This window comes from Mus caroli, unplaced genomic scaffold, assembly GCF_978045245.1.
Source record: "Mus caroli unplaced genomic scaffold, Mus_caroli_1 scaffold_2, whole genome shotgun sequence".
NCBI lineage: Eukaryota > Metazoa > Chordata > Mammalia > Rodentia > Muridae > Mus > Mus caroli.
This window is the reverse complement of record NW_028227257.1, coordinates 124840041-124863953: the sequence shown is the minus strand read 5'-3', so window position 1 is coordinate 124863953 and position 23913 is coordinate 124840041.

The window sequence follows — 23913 nt, the reverse complement described above, 5'->3', positions numbered from 1 at the left end:
TATATAGGTTTGGGGCCCTAGTAGATTCTCTCCTTCCATATTATCATGTTTAGTGATGTTGTAATTTCCATGGACTTATTTAGAACACAATATTATTGATGTATCCTGGCTCTATCTTACCTTACAATTCTAGAACACATTATCTCACAGTAGATTCCTGGATCCTGAGCTCTTATAACCTTGCCACTTTTTTGTGAAGTTAGCTGAGCCTTATAAGGTGTATTATAGTTGAATTTCCTAAAGTTAGGCACCTCATAATCAGTTGATCTCTGCATTTTGACTAGTGCATAGTAATGATCTTTTCTCTGTTGCAAGAAGAATCCTTGATGAGGGGTGAGAGCTATATTTTGAGTATAATAATTAGTGGTTATGCTGGTCTAGTAAAATGTTAGTAGTATACTGTCCTAATAATCTATGACTTCACTAGCCCCAAGTATCTGGACAAGTTTCCAGTACAAGCTAAGGTTCCAACCCCTACATATTGAGTGTAAATTTAGGTCTGATGGGTTTTCTTTTATTACCTCTTTTCAGCTAAAAATTCGTAAAGATATTATATAGCTTTCTTTAAATCACTAAAAGTAACATCCAAGGTAGTATTTTCATTGGAAGTATTTGGAGCTCCTAAGGGACACTGGTCAGGCCTGAGGACATTTTATTTTTCTTTTGTTACTTTGAGAGGTGTTGCTGGTAATAATTGGTAGCATTAAGGGATAGTTTGATAACCTTACATTTGTTTTTATACTTGGGAAAAATACAGTCTGAGAGTAAAGTCTTAATATCTCCAAAGTAAAAATTTATAGTAAGAGTATCTGATTGACAGCTTTCCTGAAATACATCATAAGGAGTAGACAGATCTTAGGATAGAACAGCCTTTCTCTGGACAGGGAAATAAATGAAATGATTGAAGTGAATAAAGATCTTATAGTTTCATAACTATTGTAGTAGGGTATAGCGTCAGCATCATCCTAAAAACCAAAATGTCTTAGACATGCACCATAGATTGAACCACTGAAAAAAATACATCAGCTTTTGTATAATTTGACTCAAATTGCACAAAGTTGTCAGACAATAGTGTGAAGCATACATTGAACCAAGTCAAATAATGTTATCAGAAAATATATGGGACATAAATTGTATCAAACTGAATAATGCTGTCAGACAATGACAGAAATTCCCTATCAGGAGAACACAGAGTCTTATTAAAAATACTTTCTGCAAACTTTGGAAAGTCACAGCATTATTTCCCATTTTAAATAGAAAAAGCACAGCCAGAGAATATGGTATATTCAGTATTCTAGGTGATACATTATCCTTCTGTTTGCTTTTCTACACCAGAGAGAATACAGAGCAAAGAAACAGATTATCTAAGCTTTTCCCAAAGAAGGGTCTATGTATGATTTAAGATTCAGATTTTTGGAATGAGATAAATGTATCATCATGTGAGCCAGTTGGAACTGAATTTCTGTCAAAGAGGGATAGAGGGAGAAAAGAAGGAAGTGGGAGAAAGAAAGGAGGGCTAAGATAGGAGGAAAATAGAGAAGGAGAAAAAAGCAGGAGAGAAGAGAAACTTAGTACTGGAAGTAGGAGGATAAGGGATGAAAAGATATTGAAGGAGGGGAATAACTAGACAGAGAATGGGATAAAGTGAAGAGGAGAGGAGAAGCAGACGATGTAAGTGCCAAGTCATTCACTTTTCAAAACAGTGTGTATTGAATCCAAACACAAATGTTTTCACAGTTACTTCATGGAGGTTAGATGGAAATATGTAGATAAAGTGATGGGATAATGAGATGACCACTGGAACATCACTTTTCTCCACCTCACTTTTGGTGCAGGTTAAAGGGAATGTACCTAGATTATAGAACACATGTTCTAGTGGTAAACAAAATGTGATAACAACCTAAATACAACGGTGGCACAAAGCTTCTGGGAGTAATAAACCAATGTCACATTTAACTTAAGGTCTACTCTATAAGATGGAATCTATACCAGACACTGCTTGTGTCACCAACGGCCAGAAACTAGCTAATCCAGAGATCTAGTGTAAAATCAAATAAAATTGAGGGAAATTAAAAAAGAAAAGAAGAGAAAGAGAGAGAAAGTAATAGTAAAATGACTCCTGATGATAATCTACTACGTATATATAGTGATTTATTCAATCATCATCAGAGGTTTTTGTTTTTTTGTTTTTTTGTTTTTGTATGCAATGGGAATAGATACAGAAAGACACAGGCACACATTACACATGTGCATGTGCTTGTTTGTGGGTGTACACATGCACACACACAAAACACACATACATACAAGCACATACACACACAGAGAGAGACAGAGAGACAGAGATACAGAGAGACAGAGACAGAGAGAGAAACAGACAGACAGACAGACAGACCAACCTTGGAACATGCAGTTATAAATGAGACCTCGCCATCAAATCCCTTCCTACTGAGTTCCAGGAACATTACAGAAAAGAAGGAAGAGGGAGTATGGGTGCCTAAGGAGATACAGAGCACCAGGAGAAAAAGGCCCACCAAATCAGCTGAACAAAGCTCATATGACCTCACAAAGACTGAAGCAGCAATCCAGTGCCTGGACTGTTCTTTATCATGCTTCACATATAATATAGCTTTTAAGTTAGTACTATCATGGGACTCCTGGATGCATGAATGAGTGAGTCTCTGACTCTTGTGGCTTCTCTTGAGGCTCTTTTTCTTCTGTTGGTTCTCCTTGTCCAAATTTGATGTGAAGGGTTTTGTTTTACTTATTATATTTTATTTTGTTATGTTTTCTTGTTTTAAAAAATTAAGTAAATAGCTAAAATAAGAAAGAAAACAACCTGAACAATTCAGAATGACACACAATATATATATATATATAAAATAAAAATTTAAAAGGTGGTCCAAAATATGTAATCCATTTCTGGCTTGGTGTCTTAGGATGTCTACTTGGGGCATTGCTTCTCCCATTATGTGGTGACTCCACTTAAATTTCTTTCTTATATGAATATATTTTAGTTACTTTCTACAAAAGTAGGTTCTATATGACTTTTCAAAAGGCCTTTAATATTGGTGGTCTTTCCTCATATTCCCTCTTTTTATCTTGTCTTCCCAATCTCCTTTCCATTTTACTCTTATTTTTACTCCTCCCTTTATCTCCTTATAACATTATATTTAATTTCCTTTCCTTGGAAAGCTCCATTCCACCCTGTTCAGTCCTTACTTAATATCTTTGGTTGTCATGACTGAAGCATATCTAAAACCTAAAAAAATGACTTAAGAAAACATGCAAGATTTTTCATTGGCATCAGGGTTATCTCACACAGGCTTTCTGTGTCTAGTTTTACCAACTTATATAAGTATTTCATTTGTTGAGTCATTGGTTGAATGGGTCACATGGGCACCCCAAAACATAATAAGGCTGTTTGTTACTCTCCATAACTTGACACTAAGACCCTAGAGTTGAAGATATCACTCCTGCCATTGAACATGTAGAAATCAAGCTGACAGTCAACTTGAAGCATCGCCTCTACATATTTTTACTGCTAGAAGAAACTAAACCACTTTGAGTCTTGAGTTCTAAAATAACTTTGCCTAAATTGAAAACTGCTATTAGTGAATTATTTTCCGGAATATGGCCTACATGTTGTTGATGTTAAATCTATCATGAATAAGAAACCTGGCTATATAAATACTGAGGAGGAATTTTTAGAAGTTACCGGCTTTAAGGTTTTGGCTAGAAGGCAATCTAGGAACACGTAAGAAAGATGAAGATCCAAGAACACCTTAGGACCAAAACCTCCCACTAAAGTGCCATGCAGTTTAAATACAAGAAATGTGTGAAGGTGAACAAAGATCTGAATAGTTGGCTAGGATGTCAAAAATATAAAATCAGAACAGTTGACAAAATCCTTCTGCTTGCTCTTCATAAAACCATAAAAGCATATCTATCTTATTCTGTGTTTTAGTCTGATTTCTCTCTTCTGTAGAGAGACATCCTTGCTATCACACCTTGATTTTTCTACATTGTCAGCACAATTAGTAAAGAAGAGCCTTATCAGAATAACCTGGAATTGTTATAATATATCTCTATCGTTAGCCTGATGTTTTTCTACCTTACACAGTAAAATATAGTATAAATTTAGAGCTAGAGAGATGGCTCAGCAGTTAAGTGATCTCACTGATTTTTTTTTTGGATATTTTCTTTATTTACATTTCAAATATTATTCCCTTTCCCTGTTTCTCCCCAGAAACTCCTATCCCATGCTTCCTCCTCCTGCTTCTGTGAGGGTGTTCCCCCACCCACCCACTCGAAACTCCCTGCCTCATCATTCCCCTACACTGGGGCACTGAACCTTCATTAGGAACAAGGACTTCTCCTCCTAATGATGCCTGAAAAGGCTATCCCCTTCTACACATGTGTCTGGAGTCATGGGTCCCTCCAAGTATAGTGTACACCTTTTTTTTTTCTTTTTTTTTTTATTAGGTATTTTCCTCAATTACATTTCCAATGCTATCCAAAAAGTCCCCAATACACTGCCCCCCCCCAGTCCCCCACCCACCCACCCCCACCCCTTGGCCCTGGCATTCCCCTGTACTGGGGCATATAAAGTTGGCAAGTTCAATGGGCCTCTCTTTCCAGTGATTGCCGACTAGGTCATCTTTTGATACAAATGCAGCTAGAGTCAAGAGCTCTGGGGTACTGGTTAGTTCATAATAATGTTCCATCTATGGGGTTGCAGTTCCCTTTAGCTCCTTGGGTACTTTCTCTAGCTCCTCCATTGGGGGCCCTGTGATCCATCCAATAGCTGACTGTGAGCATCCACTTCTGTGTTTGCTAGGCCCCGGCATTGTCTCACAAGAGACAGCTATATCTGGGTCCTTTCAGCAAAATCTTGCTAGTGTATGCAATGGTGTACACTTTTGATGGCAGGTTAGTCCCTGGGAGGTTTGGGGGCGTGGGAGGGGGTCTGGTTGGTTGACACTGTTGCTCTCCCTATGGAGTTGCAAAACCCTTCAGCAACTTCAGTCCTTTCTCTAACTCCTCCACTGGGGACCCTGTGCTCAGTCCAATGGTTGGCTGAGAGCATCCACTTCTGTATTTGTCAAGCTCTAGCAGAGCCTCTCAGGAGACAGCTATATCAGGCTCCTGTCAGCAAGCACTTCTTGGCATCCACAATAGTATTTGGGTTTGATGACTGTATATGTATCCCCAGGTTGAGCCATCTCTGAATGGTCTTTCCTTTTGTCTCTGCTCTATCCTTTGTCTCCGTATTTCTTCCCTTGAGTATTTTGTTCCCCCTTCTAAGAAGGAGTGAAGCATCCACACTTTGGTCTTCCTTCTTGAGCTTCATGTGGTCTGTGAATTGTATCTTGGGTATTCTGAGCTTTTGGGTTAATATCCACTTATCAGTGAGTGCATTCCATGTGTGTACAGAAAATGTGGTACATTTACACAATGGAAAACTAGTCAGCAATGAAAAACAATGACTTCATGAAATTCTTAGGCAAATGGATGGGACTATAAAATATCATCCTGAGAGAGGTAATCCAGTCACAAAAGGACTAACTGATTTTGCTGAGAACACCAATTCAGTGACCAGCACCTGAATGATGGCTCACAAACGTCTGTAACTTCATTCTCAGCACCTCCAATGCCTTTTTGTGGTGCTCCCATGCACTGCAAACACATCCTGCACAGACATACAGGAATGCAAAGAACTTTATAGTAAAAGTACATAAATATTTTTTAAAAAGATAACATTGTCTGCCTGTTAGAACTTCTCACTTGTGTTGCTTCTAATTGCTGTGAAGTCCCTATGAAATCATATTCTTTGAAGAAAGTTAGTGACTGAGAGATGCCATGCTATTAGCCAGGTGATTGATGATAGATAATTGCATTGTGAAAGCTGCAAATGAAAGCCATTCTAGTCTCACAAGCTTAGCACTCTTTTCATAAAATGCTACAATGTTACTCCTGAAATACTGCAACTCAAACTTTATTTGATAAGCAGAACAGAATACAAAATAGAAAAAAAAATGATGCTATGATACAGAGAACATTTGTATTAAGCATAATATAGCTCTATACCCCTGATATTGGAATAATCTTCAATAGTCTAGATTTCTGAATTAATTGCAGACAGATAAGCACAGAGCATAATAATATGCAGAGAAGGTTGCTGTGAACTGCAAAATATGAAAAAATATGCTTCTCAGTATGATAAATAAGGCTGTATCTGATTTTTAGAAGTACTCTCAAGTATCAAGGATTATCATTTAGTCCATGATTTTTATCAAATGTAGACTTAAGCTGGAACATGAGAAGAATCTGAGAAGCATTAGGTAAGTTGAGAGCAAAGTTGCATAGCATCATGACAAGCCTTAAATAGACAGGCAAAGTCAGCTTGAAAGTGTGTGATGCCATGCTAATATACATGTGTTTCACTGCTCTACATTTCTATGTGTTAACATTGTTTTTCAGATGTTGAATATATTACTATGGGCCAGGAAGAAGGATCAAATATGCAAACAGCTGCTACATTTCTCTGACACAACTTTAGAATGGATGCCTTAACTAAATCTATACATAGTCATAAAAAAAAAACATGAAACTTGTTTTTCATTCAAGTATGCCCACTTTCATTGAAATGCTCCTTTTTATTGCTTTTCACTACTTTAAATCTCTCTCTCACACACATCTATTTTGCTACCACTACTTTCAATGTATTCCTAAAACTAGAAGAAATAAAAATCTTCTTTGTCACTTCTCACTGACTCACTGACTCACTCACTGACTCACTGACTCACTCACTCACTCACTCACTCACTCACTCACTCACTCACTCACTCACTCACTCACTCAGAAAGACTGTTGTTCTAAAATAAAGAAAATAAACAATACTATACCTCTTGTATAAAACAGTGGTATTTATTTTCCTTGAGATAAGGTCTTGTGACTTAGGTTGGTCAGAATGTAGTGGCTTCTGATCATTCCATCTGGTACTTAAACAATAAAAATAGTTTTTGTCATGATTACTAAACACTTGAACCATGGGGCTGGACAAATAATTCCACAGCTAAGAGTGATGCTCTTATATAGAGCAGGCACAGGTCCTGTTCACAGCACCCAAGGCAAGTAGCTCAAAATTAACTGTAACTCCATTGTTAGGGTTTGATGCATACCTATATCTGGAGTTCACAAACAGACAATTACACAGACACACATAATAATAATAATAGCAATAATAATAATAATTAATAATAATCTAAACAGGAAAAACTAAAAAAAAATTCATTGCTAATATATTCTTGTCTCCTGATGAAAGTTTGTAGATGGATACATACATCAATCAATCTTTTAAAAATATCTTATATCCCTGTGTTATCATTACATTATTGTTATTAACATCAGTAATAGTAAGCTAGCACTTTATGATGATCCAATGTGTAAACAGTGTTCTAATTGTCTTGTACACATTGTAATATTTACTTTCCTAGTCATGACATAAATAGTCCTCCTGAAATTCTGCTGGATGTGTAGAGGTAGCACAAGGTACACACAGACACACATATAAATTATAACATAAACAAAATATCAAAATTTAATGAGTGCGTTATGTCTGCTTTTATGATAAACTGCTTTTATTGTCATGTTTCCCATAATAAATTTATACCATACGATATAGAAAAAGTTAGAACTAGATTGTGATTTAATTAAATGTTATAATTGCCTAAATTTATACACATAAGCAAAAATGTAAAATTAACAATATCAAACAAGAGGTTTAATGATATAAATTACTATTTAGATTATACAAGGATAATCGTAATTTGTTCAAGGAATTCTATATTTATAATCATGTACTTTATCCAAGCAGTACTTAAAATGATGGTACAATTTATGTACATTGAAATGTATAATTAAGGTATTAAATCATAAAATATTAAAGCAGTAGGCTGAACATTTTAAGTTATTTGGACATCAAATGGATATATGAATGTGCTAAACCGGTGGGAAAGATCAGGAGGTACAAATAAAGGCAAGTCCTAGTTCTGGTAGACATTCTCTGAACTGACCAGGAAGAGCATGAGCAGCAACAGACAGTAAGAACCAAAGGACTCCTTGCCATTTAATACCCCTAATTTGTGCTGGAACTCAACAGTCTTAAAATAGTTTTTAATAGAAGTGCTGATACACAGGAAGGCATAATGAACTAGGACCCTCTGCCAAAACACATGACTGGCTTCCATTTATTTGAAATTACAAACTGAACCACTTTACTGATTTTAACATGTGCTAATAAATCCCTAGATTCCATTGCCTTCATAGGCTGTTAAGGTTGTTAGACACTTTGAGAGTCTTCTCAAACAGAAGAGTAAACAATTGAAACTATGCATAATTTATGCATAGCTATGTTTCTAGTATGTTCAAACATATATTTGTTTTTCTTTTTTTATGAAGAACTAAAATTATTGACAACAATTTCAACTTTCTCAAAGTCTCCACCAAATTCTAACTATGCAAAACATCCTCAGACACATCCCATATATTTCTGGTTTTCTGAATAACAAGACAAAAATAAACAAATGACAAAATCTGGAGAATGAAAAGTGATGAATCACAGAGCACAGGGGACCTGGCATTGCACAATCTCTCTCCTTTCACTCATGGCTTGAACTGAGAATGGATGTTGCTCCTCTTCATTCACTGTATATCTTTCAATCTAAGGACAACATTCTACACAATATCCCGTTTTATGAGCTATTTGGCAGATAATGGCATATAATTCCAAAATTGTGTACTTATAATGAAACAAATTTAAAGGATAAAAGAATTATTAACTTGCTATATACTATTACATGTGCTGTGTGTGTGTGTGTGTGTGTGTGTGTGTTAGTATGTTTACCAAAGACCTTTGCCTCTGTCTCCACAGAATTGCCAATGCCATATATGTAGTCATTGGAAAGTTCTCTCTTCCCTGTCTAGTAGATGTTTCTTGTATGCCCTCTACTGGCTTCAGAATAAACCTACAGGTTCCTTTTTATTTATTTATTTTTTGTCAGTTGTAAGTACATGTAATATTTCTATTTGGAAATTAAGAAAATAATGGAAGTACAACACTGGAAGAAACTATCATGAAAATGATAGTAGTTGATAAATTTATCTGCCTCTTAGGAGAACCAATTCTATGTTAAAAATGTGTTAAAATCATGATTATAAAAATAAAAATTCATACTGCTCCTTCTGAAGAAAAAAAGAGATTTAGCATCCTATGTTTATTTTGAGAATTCACAATTTAAAATCCACACTGAAGATTGGAAGTGTGAAAAAGCACATTTACAGAGGCAAAGCTTCCTCAGGACAGGAAATGGCAGAGGCGCTGGACAGTTAAAGAAATCAAGTTTGGTCTGTGGTATAGACAGATATTAATCCAGCAAAATGGCTGCTCTGGCTAAAACGTATATTATTAATTCCTCTGGCTGGAATAGAGACACACTCTTAGCACATGCCTTAAATCACAGACAATGAGGTCTAATAGAGGGCAGACAAAAGTCAGAGAAAGCTTTAACAAAATGAATCAGAGATAGTGTATGCCCAACTCTCATTGGAGCAAATAGGAAAGAGAGGATTCTTTTATTTTTGCTTTTTGTTTTTTTGTTGTGTTTTTGTTTTTCGAGACAGTGTTTCTCTCTTTAGCCCTGGTTGTCCAGGAACTCACTTTGTAGACCAGGCTGGCCTTGAACTCAGAAATCTGCCTACTTCTGCCTCCCAAGTGCTGGAATTAAAGGCATGCGCCACCACCGCCAGGCTAAAAGAGAGAATTCTTTAAGGGCAATGAGGTAGAGTTGAATTCAGTGGTATTCAGGTCATTTCAGGTCATTACAGGTAATTTCAGAGCAGTAGAGTACAGTATAGCTCAGTTCAAAGCAGTGCAGTTGGGTTCAGACATGTTAGGATCATGGACTTCAGAGTCAGTCTTGCCAAGCACAGCAATTTAGTCAGAAGCCAAAAGAAGCCAACTGGAGTCAGGTACCTTGGAGAGGAGTTTGGGCTAGAACAGGTAAGTTGAACCAGCCACTTAGAGTTCTGAAAGAGCTGGAAAGGGTTAATTCAGCAGTATGTCTCAGAGGCTGAAACATTCTAGGCCTAGTTTAGCAGACAGAAGCTGGAAGCTAATCCCTTTAAGGTCTGGGTTTACAGAAGATTAGATTATATGGAGGCTAGATATTTCAAGGCCTAGGCCTAGGTTCTGGTCTCAGCCCAAGCCCTGTATTTTCATAGCTTGGGTATGACTCTTATGTCATCCCTTCCTGTGAGGAAAGAAAAGTGGCATTCACATTTATACTGTGGATAAGCAAAGATGGAATGAAACAGAACATGATTTTGCTTTAAAATTTTACATACATATCCAGGAAGAAAATCCAGAATTAGTGAATATTAGTATAATAGAGTTATAAAATCAGAACTTTATTTCAGTAATAAGGGGACACCGCCTACAGTAGGATAGTTCTTGGCAGCCATAAGCAAAACAAAAGATAAACACTGGTTGGGAAGTCCCTAAAAGTAATTCAGTAAATAGCAGAAGTAGGAAACTGAGCTGGAACTTTTCCACAATAGCTTTCCAAGTTGTAAAGCTAAGAAATCCATTATCATAGCATACCTTTATGAGTTCATTTAATCCTAGAGCCTGGGAGGAAGAGACGGGTGGATTTCTGAGTTTGAGGCCAGCCTGATCTACAGAGTGAGTTCCAGGACAGCCAGGGCTATACAGAGAAACCCTGACTCAACAAACAAACAAAAAACAAACAAACAAACAAACAAATAAATAAATAGAGTTCATTACTTTCAATAGGAAGAATGTATACATGAATATGGTTACATAATTGATGTTTATCCTAACTGATATTCTTAAATATACATCTTACCATTTTACTTATTTATATATTTATTTACTTATTTATTTACTTTAAGGTAAGATATATATATATATATATATATATATATATATATATATATATATATGTGTGTGTGTGTGTGTGTGTGTGTGTTTATGTGTATATATATATATATATATGTATATACATGAATATGGTTACATAATTGATGTTTATCCTAACTGATATTCTTAAATATACATCTTACCATTTTACTTATTTATATATTTATTTACTTATTTATTTACTTTAAGGTAAGATATATATATATATATGTGTGTGTGTGTGTATGTATATATATATATATGTGTGTGTGTGTATGTATATATATATATGTGTGTGTGTGTATATATATATATATATATCCCTGAAAATCCTGGAACTCACTGTGTATTCCAGGTGGAACTTACCTCCTGAATGCTGGGATTAAATGTGTGTATCACCATACCCATATTTCTCCTATGAAGCTCTGCCTTGATTTCACCTATGCTTTTCCTTCTTAATGTAAATGTAGCACACACATAAATTTAAAAAATACTCTTTATGCTTGTGATATTCCATTATCTTTTGGTTATTTTTCCACAGTGGTATATTTACTATATTTCACATATGCAATATTTAAAAACAGGATTGTAAAGCTAAACTTTTTCTTTGAGATATATACTATTGTGTTCAGTTAAAAAACAAACAAACAAACAAACAAACAAAAAACCATAAAAATCCTTCAAGGCCAAAGAAAAGAAACAGTAAATGAGAATGGTAGCCTAATAAAGTCATCTGTAAAAAGAAAATAAATGGCAGACATGTCTCAAGATGAGGCCTCCTTTAAGAGCAAATGTTAATTTTTCAGAGCCTTGTGACAACGTTGGGTGCATGGTTTCTTGCTTTTCATTTTTCTCCATATGGTAGGGCCTTTTGTTAGTTACTTGAAATGGTGTTTTTAACTACTTAACTAGTAGTTACTATATAATTTAGTGAAATTCCATTTCTATTCAACATCACATTAAATACATCTCAAATATTGTTTCTACTAATGAAAGATGAGGCTGTTAAGGTTAGACAGTATCTGTCAGCCAACTCTCAGTTCCCAGATTTTCATTAACCCGTTTTACTTACTCTGGTCTTTCCAATTTCAGAAAACAAATTGGAGAAATATGTTCTCTCTTTGTTCTTGGAATTGAACTTGGATTGTTAGGCTTAAAAGCAAGCACCTCTACCTTCTGAGCCATCTTATTGCTTCAATTCTGCTATTTATAAAATACAAATTGGATTGGAAAAACATTTTATATTCATGAAAATTAAATTGCCTTAAGCTGATATTTCTCATATAATCATAAAGACAAATACTAATTTTAAATTGGTGATATTACAAATATTTAATGATGTCTGTATGAAACCATAATCATCTAACTGTGTATTTAAAAAGTGTGTATGTAAAAGACACTTCCCTGAGTTTGAGCCTTGCTCTATCATGGTCACTTTAATAAAATTTTAAGCCTCCTCTTTGTAAGTCTATTTGCTCTGCTTCTATTTAGATGACAAAACCTTTTAGGATAAATGGGAATTTTTTTTTATGTATTGTGGTACATTCCAAGAAGAATTAAAGAGACATTTCACATCCAACTGTTTTGTCTGATGACAAAACATCTTAATTGTTGTGGATCTGAAATTTGCAATTAGATAGCTAAGCTTCACTTAGTAAGACCAAGTTTTGAATTCATCATTTGAGTTTCCAGTGGTGGGGATGGTTGATTATGTTGTTTTGTGATTTTAATCATGTTATTCTTCTCTCTTGTGAGATTTGAGATTTCCTATGAGATCCTCCCAGTCATTTTGGTCATTGAATGCCTGTGCTACTGTCTTTTTCCTATAAACAACTTTCCTTAATTTAAGGAATTTGACTGAAATGGACTTTTGTGAAGGATTGCTCTTGCAGATATATTGAATCTATAAGATGCCATTTTTATCACATATGTGACTTTGAGAATATTATTCCTATAAAGGACTTTTTTTGTAAAGTCAAATTTGCTTTCATGGAGTCTTCACATCAGTCTTTCAGGTTTTCTCTGTTTTTAACTTGAATGATTGACATGTAATATGTTCTTATTTATATTTTTTTCTGCTACCAGTCCAATCTTAATTCTCATTTTCTGAAAGTAAGATCAGGGTAGTTTCCTGATCTTTCTTTAGTTTTAGATTTCTCCTATTCTCAGTGTTGTTACCTGAGCTCAGCCTGAACACTTTCTCTGTGAGGTTCCGCTCACTGTGGCATGGTTGGCAATGTGCACAACTGTTGGTATCTGATTAAGCAAGTAGATTATCACCAGAGTTCATTTCTCATATTTGTGTAGAGTGCAAACTACTTTACATGCTAAGAATAGGAACTCTACAAATCTTATTTCTCAACAGCTTGAAGTGCTGTCCTGTAGGCTCAAATGTAACTGTAAACATTTTACACACACTACCAAAGAGTGTTTTCCCTGGCATTTAAAAGACAGTTTCCAGAGAAACACAGAGCTGAGAAATAGTTACAATGATTAAGGTAAAATATTCAAGAACCATTGTAATAGAAGAAAAGAGACAACCATAAAGAGGTGCATTCAAACAGAAGCAAAACCTTAAAGGTCAACATTTACAAAATGAGATACGTTTAAGGCAGGACTGTTAGTAGATAGAAAATTAATAATGAGTTAAGAGTACAGATACCATCTTCTCCTCCATTCTGCTTATAAAGATTGTTGAGAAGTGTGCAGAGGACACACAAGTACCCTCTCTGGCCCCATGGCAAATGCAAGAACAATGAGCAAATATATGATAGAGATATAGGAAAGATAGGTTAAATAGTGGAGAGATAGAAGAGAAAACAAAGATGAGCAGCAGTTAATATACTGTGGAGAAAAGTAGAATTGGAGTCAGGACAACAGTGTAGAATTGATGGAGATGAGGAATCTGCATAATCACATGAAACCGTGATGATGTCTGGGCCTAGGCTCCTGCCAAGGGCCATGTATGTGGTTCTGTGCTGATGTCTTATGGTCCTTGTTGACACTGAAAGTCATTCAGATATCTGTGATCTGGGCAGCTGTGTGAGACCATGTTGGTGTCTCTGGGCCATGTTGACACCTGGGAGCCAAACTGATTAGAGGAGCCTGTGCTACAATCTGAAACCATGGTGATATCTTGTCCTAGACTACCACTGAAGGCCATATCTGTGTCCCTGGTCCTGATGTAGCCAGGATCTGTTTTGATGTCCATGACCCACATTACTACCAAAGGCATTACAGATGTTTGAGGTCTGAACTGCCACCTTAAACTATGTTTGTAGTCTGAGGACTGTGGTTTTCCTAGGGCCATGTTTGAGTCCATGTTTCTATTTTAATCAGCATTCTGTGTTGATGACTGAGGTTTGTGTTCCCACCAAAGGCCATGTAAATATCATTGGTCTTCACTGTTGCCTAAGTCCATATTGATGTTTGAACACTGTGCTGTGATGTCCTTCACCCTTGCCTTTAATGGGAGAGCTATCAAGAGCTATCCTTGACCCTGGCCTGGACAGAACAGATGATCTGGTACAGGAGGCCTTGCTCTGGGGTCATGGTTATAAGAAAGATGACCCTGATGGTTTTAATGTAGGAGAACTGGTCCCAACTATCCACAGCTATGGCTTTGAGGAGAACAGACCTCATAACTCACCTGGGAAAACTGTGAGAACTGGTGGAATTGGTGCAGGAGAACTGACCTTAAGGTGTCAAAGCAAAAGAGCTTGCCCTGTTGGTAAATCCAGGAGAACTAACTTTGGTGGAATGGATGTGGAAGAGCTGGCCTTGGGAGTGAGCATGGGAGAACTATCCCTACCTATGAACAAGCATTGCAGAAGAACTGGCCCTGTCTCTTCCCCAGATATCATGGGAGAGTTAGGCCTGGTGACAAGGGTGTGGTAGACCTGGTCTTGATGACATGAGCATGGAAGAGCTGGCCCTCCAAGTGGAAAGCATAGGAGAACTTGTTCCATTTGGATGGTCTCAGGAGAACTAGTAGGCTGACCAACTCAGTTACCACCCAAGCCCAGATCTGGGATTTTGAGCTGGCCCTTCCCAACATCTACCCTATCTATGGGGTGCTAGAGTACATGATTAGCTCATTCCCGCAGAACCAAAGGTGTCTTGTTTCCATGACTCAAGGAAACAGCAGGATATCTGAAGGAGTCTCAGTGAGAGTCAATAATTGATGGTATTGCAGAAAACAGGCTTCAATCCAGAGCAACAACTCATGGTATTGACCATTTTCAAGTAAGCTGTTTGGACAAAAGGATAAAAAATATGTGACACACCATGACACACAGCTGCTTCCACAGCTAGATATTTTTCTTTTTATTTCATATTAGTATTTTATTTTATTATATTTAAAAAGGTTCCAAGGATAGAGGGTGAAAATGGAAGGACTGGGAAACAAGTGTGATTATGTTTCATGATATAAAACTCACAAAGAATCAATAAAAAATTAAAAAATAATAACATTAGGTCTCATCCAAGGAAAAAATTTAGATGGAAAAAAAATGAAGTTTTTCTCACATTCGCTGTTGAAGAAAGAAGACATAAGAGCCAAGAAATTAAATGAAGACTTAATTTAAAAATTAAAGATTCTTGATAAACTGGCCAAAGTGAAGAGACTACATAACATAATGGTCATTTTCATCACTTAATGGTATACTTAAGGAACTCAATGTCTAGGTTTATAAGAGCACTGGCTAAGATAAGCAGACCCACTGCCTGGTAATAGTGTCATTTCAATAAGATAGCCATGTTGCACATGGCTTAGTAATGTAGGGGTCTGTGGAAGACTATACAAAGTTGACATTCCAGCAAGGTTTCTGCTGAGGGTAGAACAGATATGATTCAATGACTCCCTTTGAATTTCACAACATTTTTACTAAAACATCACTAAGTAAAGTCGTAGATTCAGCTATATCACTCCTGGGCATACACCCGGAAGATGCTCCAACCCAGAAGATGTAATAAGGATACATGTTCCACTATGTTCATAGCAGCCTTACTTATAATAACCAGAAGCTGGAAAGAAACAAGATGTCCTTCAAAAGAGAAATGGATACAGAAAATGTGGTTCATTTACACAATGGAATACTACTCAGCTATTAAAAACAATGACTTCATGAAATTCTTAGGTAAATGGATGGAACTAGAAAATATCATCCTGAGTTAGGTAACCCAATCACAAAAGAACACACATGGTATACAGTCACTGATAAGTGGATATTAGCCCAGAAGCTCAGAATTCTGAAGATACAATTCACAGACCAAATGAAGCTCAAAAGAAGGAAGACCAAAGTGTGAATACTCCAGTCCTTCTTCAAAGGGGGAACAAAATAGCCATGGGAGGAGATACAGAGACAAAGTATGTAGCAGAGACTGATGGAAAGACCATCCAGAGAAAGCTCCACCTAGGGATCCATTCCACATACAGTCACTAAACCCAGACACTATTGTGGATGGCAAGAAGTACTTGCTGACAGGAGCCTGAGTTAGTTGTCTCCTGAGAGTCTCTGACACTGCTTGACAAATACAGAAGTGGATGCTCTCAGTCAACCACTGGACTGAGCACAAGGTCCCCAATGGAGGAGCTAGAGAAAGTATCCAAGGAGCTGAAGGAGCTTGCAGGACCATAGGAAGAAAAACAATATGAACCAACTAGTACACCCAGAGCTCCCAGAGACTAAAGCACCAACCAAAGAATACACATGGAGGGACCCATGTCTCCAGCTGCAAATATATCATAGGATGGCCTTGTTAGGCATCAATGAGAGGAAAGGCCCTTGGTCTTGAGAAAGCTTGATACACCAGTGTAGGGGAATGCCAGGACAGGTAAGCAGGAGTTAAATGGGTTGGTAAGCAGGGGAGAGGGGGAATGGGATAGGGGGTTTTCAGATGGGATACCAGGAAAATGGATAAAATTTGAAATGCAAATAAAGAAAATATCTAATAAACAAAAGAAACATACTAAATAAAAATAAGATCCAGGGGTAGAAGGAACTAGTGCAAAGTTTGTTCACCTAGCAAGTGTTCAGACTCTACTTGCTAGAAATTGTTACTAATTTGAAATTTACTATTTTATTTTGATGAAAGTTACCTAGGCTATTGTACTGGCTAGTTTTGTGCCAACTTGACACTGACTGGAGTTATCACATAGAAAGGAGCTTCAGTGGGGGAAATGCCTCCATGAGATCCAGCTGTAAGGCATTTTCTCAATTAGTGATCAAGTGGGGAGGTCCCCTTGTGGGTGGTGCCATCTCTGGGCTGGTAGTCTTGGTTCTATAAGAGAGCAAGCTAAGCAAGCCAGGGGATGCAAGCCAGTAAGGAACATCCCTCCATGGCCTCTGCATCAGCTCCTGCTTCCTGACCTGCTTGAGTTCCAGTCCTGACTTCCTTGGTGATGAACAGCAGTATGGAAGTCTAAACTGAATGAACCCTTTCTTCCCCAACTGCTTCTTGGTCATGATGTTTGTGCAGGAATAGAAACTGTGACTAAGACAAATTGGTACCAGAATAGTGGGGTATTCCTGTGACAATCTGACGACATTTTGGGGATGACTGTGGAAGGACTTTGGAACTTTGGGCTAGAAGATCTATTTGGTGTTCAGAGCTCTGTGGGATATTGTGTAGGAGCTTGGAAGATAATGTTGAGAACAGTGCAGAAGATGGAGGCCTGGATTCTGAAATTTCAGAGGGAAGATTAAAGACTTTATTTTGATTGTGAAGATTCTGTGGTTCTGATTAGCTGGGGCTGAATAATCATCTGTGATTAACAAGATACCAGAACTACTAAATCAAAACCTTTGCATTACTGGGACTACTGATGCTAGTTAGCTAGAGCTAAGAAATTGGTGATGATTAAGAAGAGACCAGCATCATTTAGGTGACATCTTCTGGGAAGTGTTTTCTGAGAGCACAGAGGCTGTGTTCCAGAGATAGCCAAGGCTGTACCTTGTGCTGTGGCTGGACTTAGTAATGTGTAAGAGCTACCCAGGTGGTACTGGTTTTGAAGGCATGAAAGGGTCACGCAGTGCAGCTGAGGCTCAGCACTGTGAGAGGCCATGGAATGTCATTAGTGAAGGTGCAGCCTCTGTTGCAATTGATGGCCCAGGACTGAAAGAAGTTGAGGCTTGGCACCATGAAGAGAGCCTATGAGAGGCTATTGTTGAAACCAAGTTACAGTGGAAGACAGCAGCGTTTTGGAGATGCCAGTATCATGAGATGACCACCAAGAGCAGCAGCAGCAGTGGAATACAGGCAGCTGGTGCCTAGAAGACAAGGTGTGTGCTACAAAGGGCAGAGGTGGGGAAGTGACGCAAGCCCTTGGAGGAGCCCAGAAGATGGTGAGTTGGATACCAGACATTGGATGGTTGGAGATTGATTTTTGCTTTTGATTGTGACTATACCCTGATATTTTTCCCTCTTGAAGGAAGAAAATATTTTAGTAGAGTCCACAGTTAAGAGACTTTTAATTAAAAAAAAACTTTGGATTTTAAAAGATATTGGATATTTTTAAAGGATTGAACTTTTAATATGTAAAGACTGTGGGACTTTTAAAGTTGTTTAGATCTTGGGGATGAATAAGAAACTGAGGGCCAAGGCTTACTAGTGATGTATTTGTGTGTCAAGTTGACAAGGTGTCAATTGTACTGGCTAGTTTTGTGTCAACTTGACACAGGCTGAGTTTACAGAGAAAGGAGCTTCAGTTGGGGAAATGCCTCCACAAGATGCAGCTGTAAGGCATTTTCTCAATTAGTGATCAAGGGAGGAGATCCCCTTATAGGTGGTGCCATCTCTGGGCTGGTAGTCTTGGTTCTATAAGAGAGCAGGCTGAGCAAGCCAGTAAGGAACATCCCTCCATGGCCTCTGCATCAGCTCCTGCTTCCTGACCTGCTTGAGTTCCAGTCCTGACTTCCTTGGTGATGAACATCAGTATAGAAGTGTAAGCTGAATAAACCCTTTCCTCCCCAACTGCTTCTTGGTCATGATGTTTGTGCAAGAAACCCTGAAGAAGATAGCTACTTACCATTTTGTTAATACTGCTTTCTATGCTTTACCATTCCTGAAACAAGATTGCAATTTACCTTTGAAGTATATATTCACTATTGTTTTGTCATAAATTTTTTGTGTCTCAGAATATTACCAAATCAATGTATTCTTAAATTTAGGAGAATTATAATTATCTAGTAGCAAAAGTGTATCATCTTCACTGGCAATGTATTTCAATCTGGAAATTGTAAAACATTCTAACACTTAATAAAAGATATAATTTTCTAGTGGGCAAAGTAATCCTTATTTGAATTCAAGATGAGGTAATTTTCATCAAGTGAAAACTCTGGTGAGTGCCTCCTAAAATGTATACATAACCATCTTGGAAAGAGTCTTCAAATACTTTATAATTGTTACTTCTATGAGAGTGATTAGAAATGGAATAGAATAGAATAGAATAGAATAGAATAGAATAGAATAGAACAGAACACAATACAATACAACCCAATACAGTACAGTACAGTACAGTACAGTACAATACAAATATTTAAAATGGGTGAGAGTGTTTTTGGCAATATGTAAAATTGTAATGTAAGTTTCTAAATATCCAAAGGAATATTTGTTCATGTGATGTTTCATGCCAATATCCATGGAAAAAATGGAGGTAGTTTGCCTCCAGAGATTGCTAAATACACTGAGAACAAGACTAATGTGATGTACATGATTCCTCCATATAGTGTTTACTGTAAAAGATAGGTGCCTTGATTAACTGTAGTAAGTGTGCTGTGCATCTATTTTGCTTTTCATAGTGCAGGTTGGGCCAGAAGGATAAAGAAAAGCCAGACACTCACCTGTATGCTCCAGTACAGAAGTAAAGGGTTACTTGAAATAGAAGATCATAGAGAAAAATAAATCATTCCAAAGCAGCAAAGAAGCATTCAGCAACAGGCTAGTGGAAATATGTGCTAAAGAAAAGTACAGGCTAGAAATTTCCCCTGAGACAGCCTTAGCTGTTATGGAGTAGAAATAGAAAGCCTTTTACAAAATGCCAGTGGGAGAGATCTTGGTCAGAAAGTGAGTTGTGAAGAGTCCTGAGCTGGTTAGAAAAGTCAAACATGGACTGGTTGTAGGAAAAGAGAATACCACTTAAAAGTAAATCTTTGTGAATATTTTACACATCTCATTACAAGAAACACATAAAAGAGTAGGACACAGCGGCAAAATCAAACTATGGGTCTAGAAAAAAACATAAAAGGAAAGACTTCAAGGGAAGTATTGTAGTCTTCTAGCAGACGATTTTGAGGGAGCAGGGTGCATGTTAGTTAACATAAGGCTAGAAATGATGACAGAAGAAGCATGTAGCAGAAGTGTGTGAAACATCAGCAGTGAGACTAAGGCAGGGAAATGCATGTCTCAGTCCACCCTGTGCTGGGGCTGGTGCAGGTGCAGGGAAGCACCAAGAAGCCTCTAATCTTGTGTCGGTCTACTTAAAGCTTATTTACAATTTGGAATAATGTGTTGTGTGTATTAAGCCTAAAAGAAGAAGTTGGTTTGCTTCTGTATTGGAATTGCAATAAAAATGTACATACTCATCTGATATCACACTGCCTGAATTTTAACTTAGCTAGGTAATGAATGGGCTTTTTAGCTTCTTTGCTCCTGAGGATTATGTTAATGTAGACTTCTAACTTGATATGCACATTAATTTCAGCAGTTACTTGCATCATGATGATTCCCTATTTCCTTCCCTAATTGTCCCAGCTTCCAGTCCATCTGTACAAGCCTACCCTTTCCCATAGAGTATTCATGAACATATTTTTCTTAATCATTCATTGTCCCAAAACTCAAGCTCAAGACACTCTATTTCCTTGCTTTAGAGTTTCTTTAGATGGTTTTTAGATTAAGTGTAATTACATTGACGTAACTGAGTCAAAGATGAACACAAAAATAAAAAAAATAAAAAATAAGAAAGAAAAAACATGTCAGTATTCCAATACTGAGTGGCATAGGGATCAAAACAATTTCTCAGTAGACACTAGTTGTGTGCCTGATGACTTAAGTCAGTCCTGATGCTAAACCAGTACTTGACAAAGGCCTTATTGGCTAAGATGATGACTCTAAATGGGTCCCACCATATATAATCAAAGAACAGTGCAAGCTAAAGTTTGCACATATGTGCCTGACCAAAACAGGCCCCATAACTCCCTCCTCAAGTTCTTCCTGGTAGGACACAGAACTAAAGTAAAGAAAATATATCTTACTGTATTACTTATTCAGGATAAAATAAAACTCAAGAGCAGACAAATGGTAGAGAAGGTTAAGCAATCTGTTAAGGAGCAGATTTCAGCTTTGTTGCCCCTCTTACCACTGTAACTAACTCCTAGAGACCTTCTTATGCTTACCACTATGAAACTTTCCAATATGATGCTTATGAGTTTCTAGGATGCTTCACTAAGCTTGGGATTGCACAACTGTTTTTTTTTTTTTTTTTTTTTTGTTGTTGTTCCACTTCATTTCTTTAATTTTATTTTTTTTATTATTTTTTATTACGTATTTTCCTCAATTACATTTCCAATGCTATCCCAAAAGTCCCCCATAACTCCACCCACTTCCCTACCCACCCTTTCCCATTCTTTTGGCCCTGGCATTCCCCTGTATTGGGGCATATAAAGTTTGCAAGTCCAATGGGCCTCTCTTTCCAGTGATGACCGACTAGGCCATCTTTAGATACATAGGATTGCACAACTGTTAATGGCGATTAAGTCAATGATGTAGAGGAGGAAAAGATGATGCGAAAAGTTCTAACACTCCTATAGAAATTGTGCGATTGTATCTGGCAGCCCACTCCCCTGTCCATTGCATTTTTACAAACTCACCTTGTTAACCTCATGTAGACTTGATTGGGAGGATTTTCTTGTGAAGATTATAGTTCCTGTTTAAAATTCTAATAGGGTTAATGAAGATTGTTCACAGCATGGGAAATGTACCCAGTATATATCTTCCTCATAAACCAAGCATCATAGTCTTACTTGATGGAGGGAAAAGCCTTGGCTCTAGATGTTCAAAACTTTCCTTAACACCTATCAGGTTGTGCGAAACTGAGAAGCCAAATTTTCTTTACTTGTCATTTGACATTTTAAATTTTCACTTACAGATGGCAAATATAATTTTTTTCTTCAAAATATTTTTTGTTTTGTACACGGAGCATCCATAAGGTCAACAATAAACTACCCCTCTCCGCTCGTTAGATCTCATTTGCCCTTTGCATTCTTTTCTTAATTGAACTCCCCAGTCTGACAGTGCTTCACCGATTAGTCCTTTCCCTGTTCTGCTATTCCCCTTTAAAGTGACATTTTCATTAAAAATCTAGCTCCATTAGAATTTTGTTGGAATTCATTAACATTTTTTAACTGTATTTTAATTGAAAACCTTTCCCTTTCTTTAAAGAGCCCATATTTAAGTGTTAATCTTCATGAGTGGCTTTTATGCCAGATTTTTTTTTGGTTTTGGTTTTTGATAGTTCCTGACAAAGAAGGGAAAGATGGTGCTGTGTTTGTCCTAGCCTTAGTAATTGGCCATAGAATATAAGGAAACTCCAACAGTGATGAATGTCCAGACAGAAGGAACAGGCACTGCTTTGGGTATTTAGTGTGGTAGCTGGGACTTAGCTTTGGGGCAAAGCTCCCCTCAATCTCAGACACATCTGCTCTAGTGTGAACTTTGTCCCAGCAGTCAAGTGTTCTGCAGCTGTGCCTACAAGGAGAGCTGATGAGAACACAGTGGTGGCTCATATGGAATTGAAATGAAATGCACTTTCTGCCCATATCCTGGGACCTGCTCATGAAACTCTCTTGCCTGACTTTGTCCTGACTATAGAGAGTTTCTACAGTATGGTGCTCTGCCATGACATGCTGTTTGGAGATTCTATTTAAACTGCTTTCCAAGTGAACTTTTTTGCTGAACTCATTATCACACAGACTTGATGGTATTTCCCTACAGCCAACCCCATCTTGATTATACTTTACAGAACCACTTCATCTATTTAGTCATTTGTGAGAGAAGTTTAGAGAAAAACCAATCAAATATTCTGGTTAAAGTCATCATCTTGAGAGAGAGAGGTCTTTCTTTATTCCAGCAGTCATATTAATCAGGCTTGAGAAGTAGGAAGGTGTAGTTGACAAAATTATTGAACTTCTTTATTGTATTTTGCACAAGAGTGAAAAGTTTGCTGGGATCAGAGTGTTTATTTTAAAAAAAATTGTTCATAAATACAAAATCCAAGCACTGGAATGAAGCCTGCTTTTGCATAGTAGTCATAATGATTTGTAGCTTTTAATGCATATAAATATGCACAAAATATTAGAAAGGATAATTAAATAATAACAAAAATTCTCTAATTTACCTATTTTCCATATTCAAGAATGTAAAAAAAGGTATATTTAAGTTATGATATTTATATTGACAAAATCCAGTTCCATATATTATACCATTTAAATTTAATATGCTGATTAATGTTTTCCTCACAGAATAATTATCAATTAGAGTTAATTTAAAACTCCACCCTTTCAGCAGACTGATTGGAAAGAAAATAACTATACAACTACTTATATACTTGATGCTTCCCTTAAATTTTCAGTGGAGTTTAATTGCCTAATATTCACTTTTTGTAGTTAATTGCAGAAAAATTGTTGGAGTTTACTATTAGAAGAGCTTCCCTCCCCTACATTAAGATAAGGCTACATTTGGCTGCCAAATTGTTTTTAAAGATCATGTGCACATCAGATAGATGGCTTGTATACCTAGCATGTGAAAGTCCTGCTATGACTGAGTTTAAGTTGACTTTCCACATTGTTATACTTCTTAGTTCTTTGCAAATAAACACAAATGACAGTGTTACTAGACAATTGAGAGACTTACTTGATTTGTTTTTTATTATTTCAGGT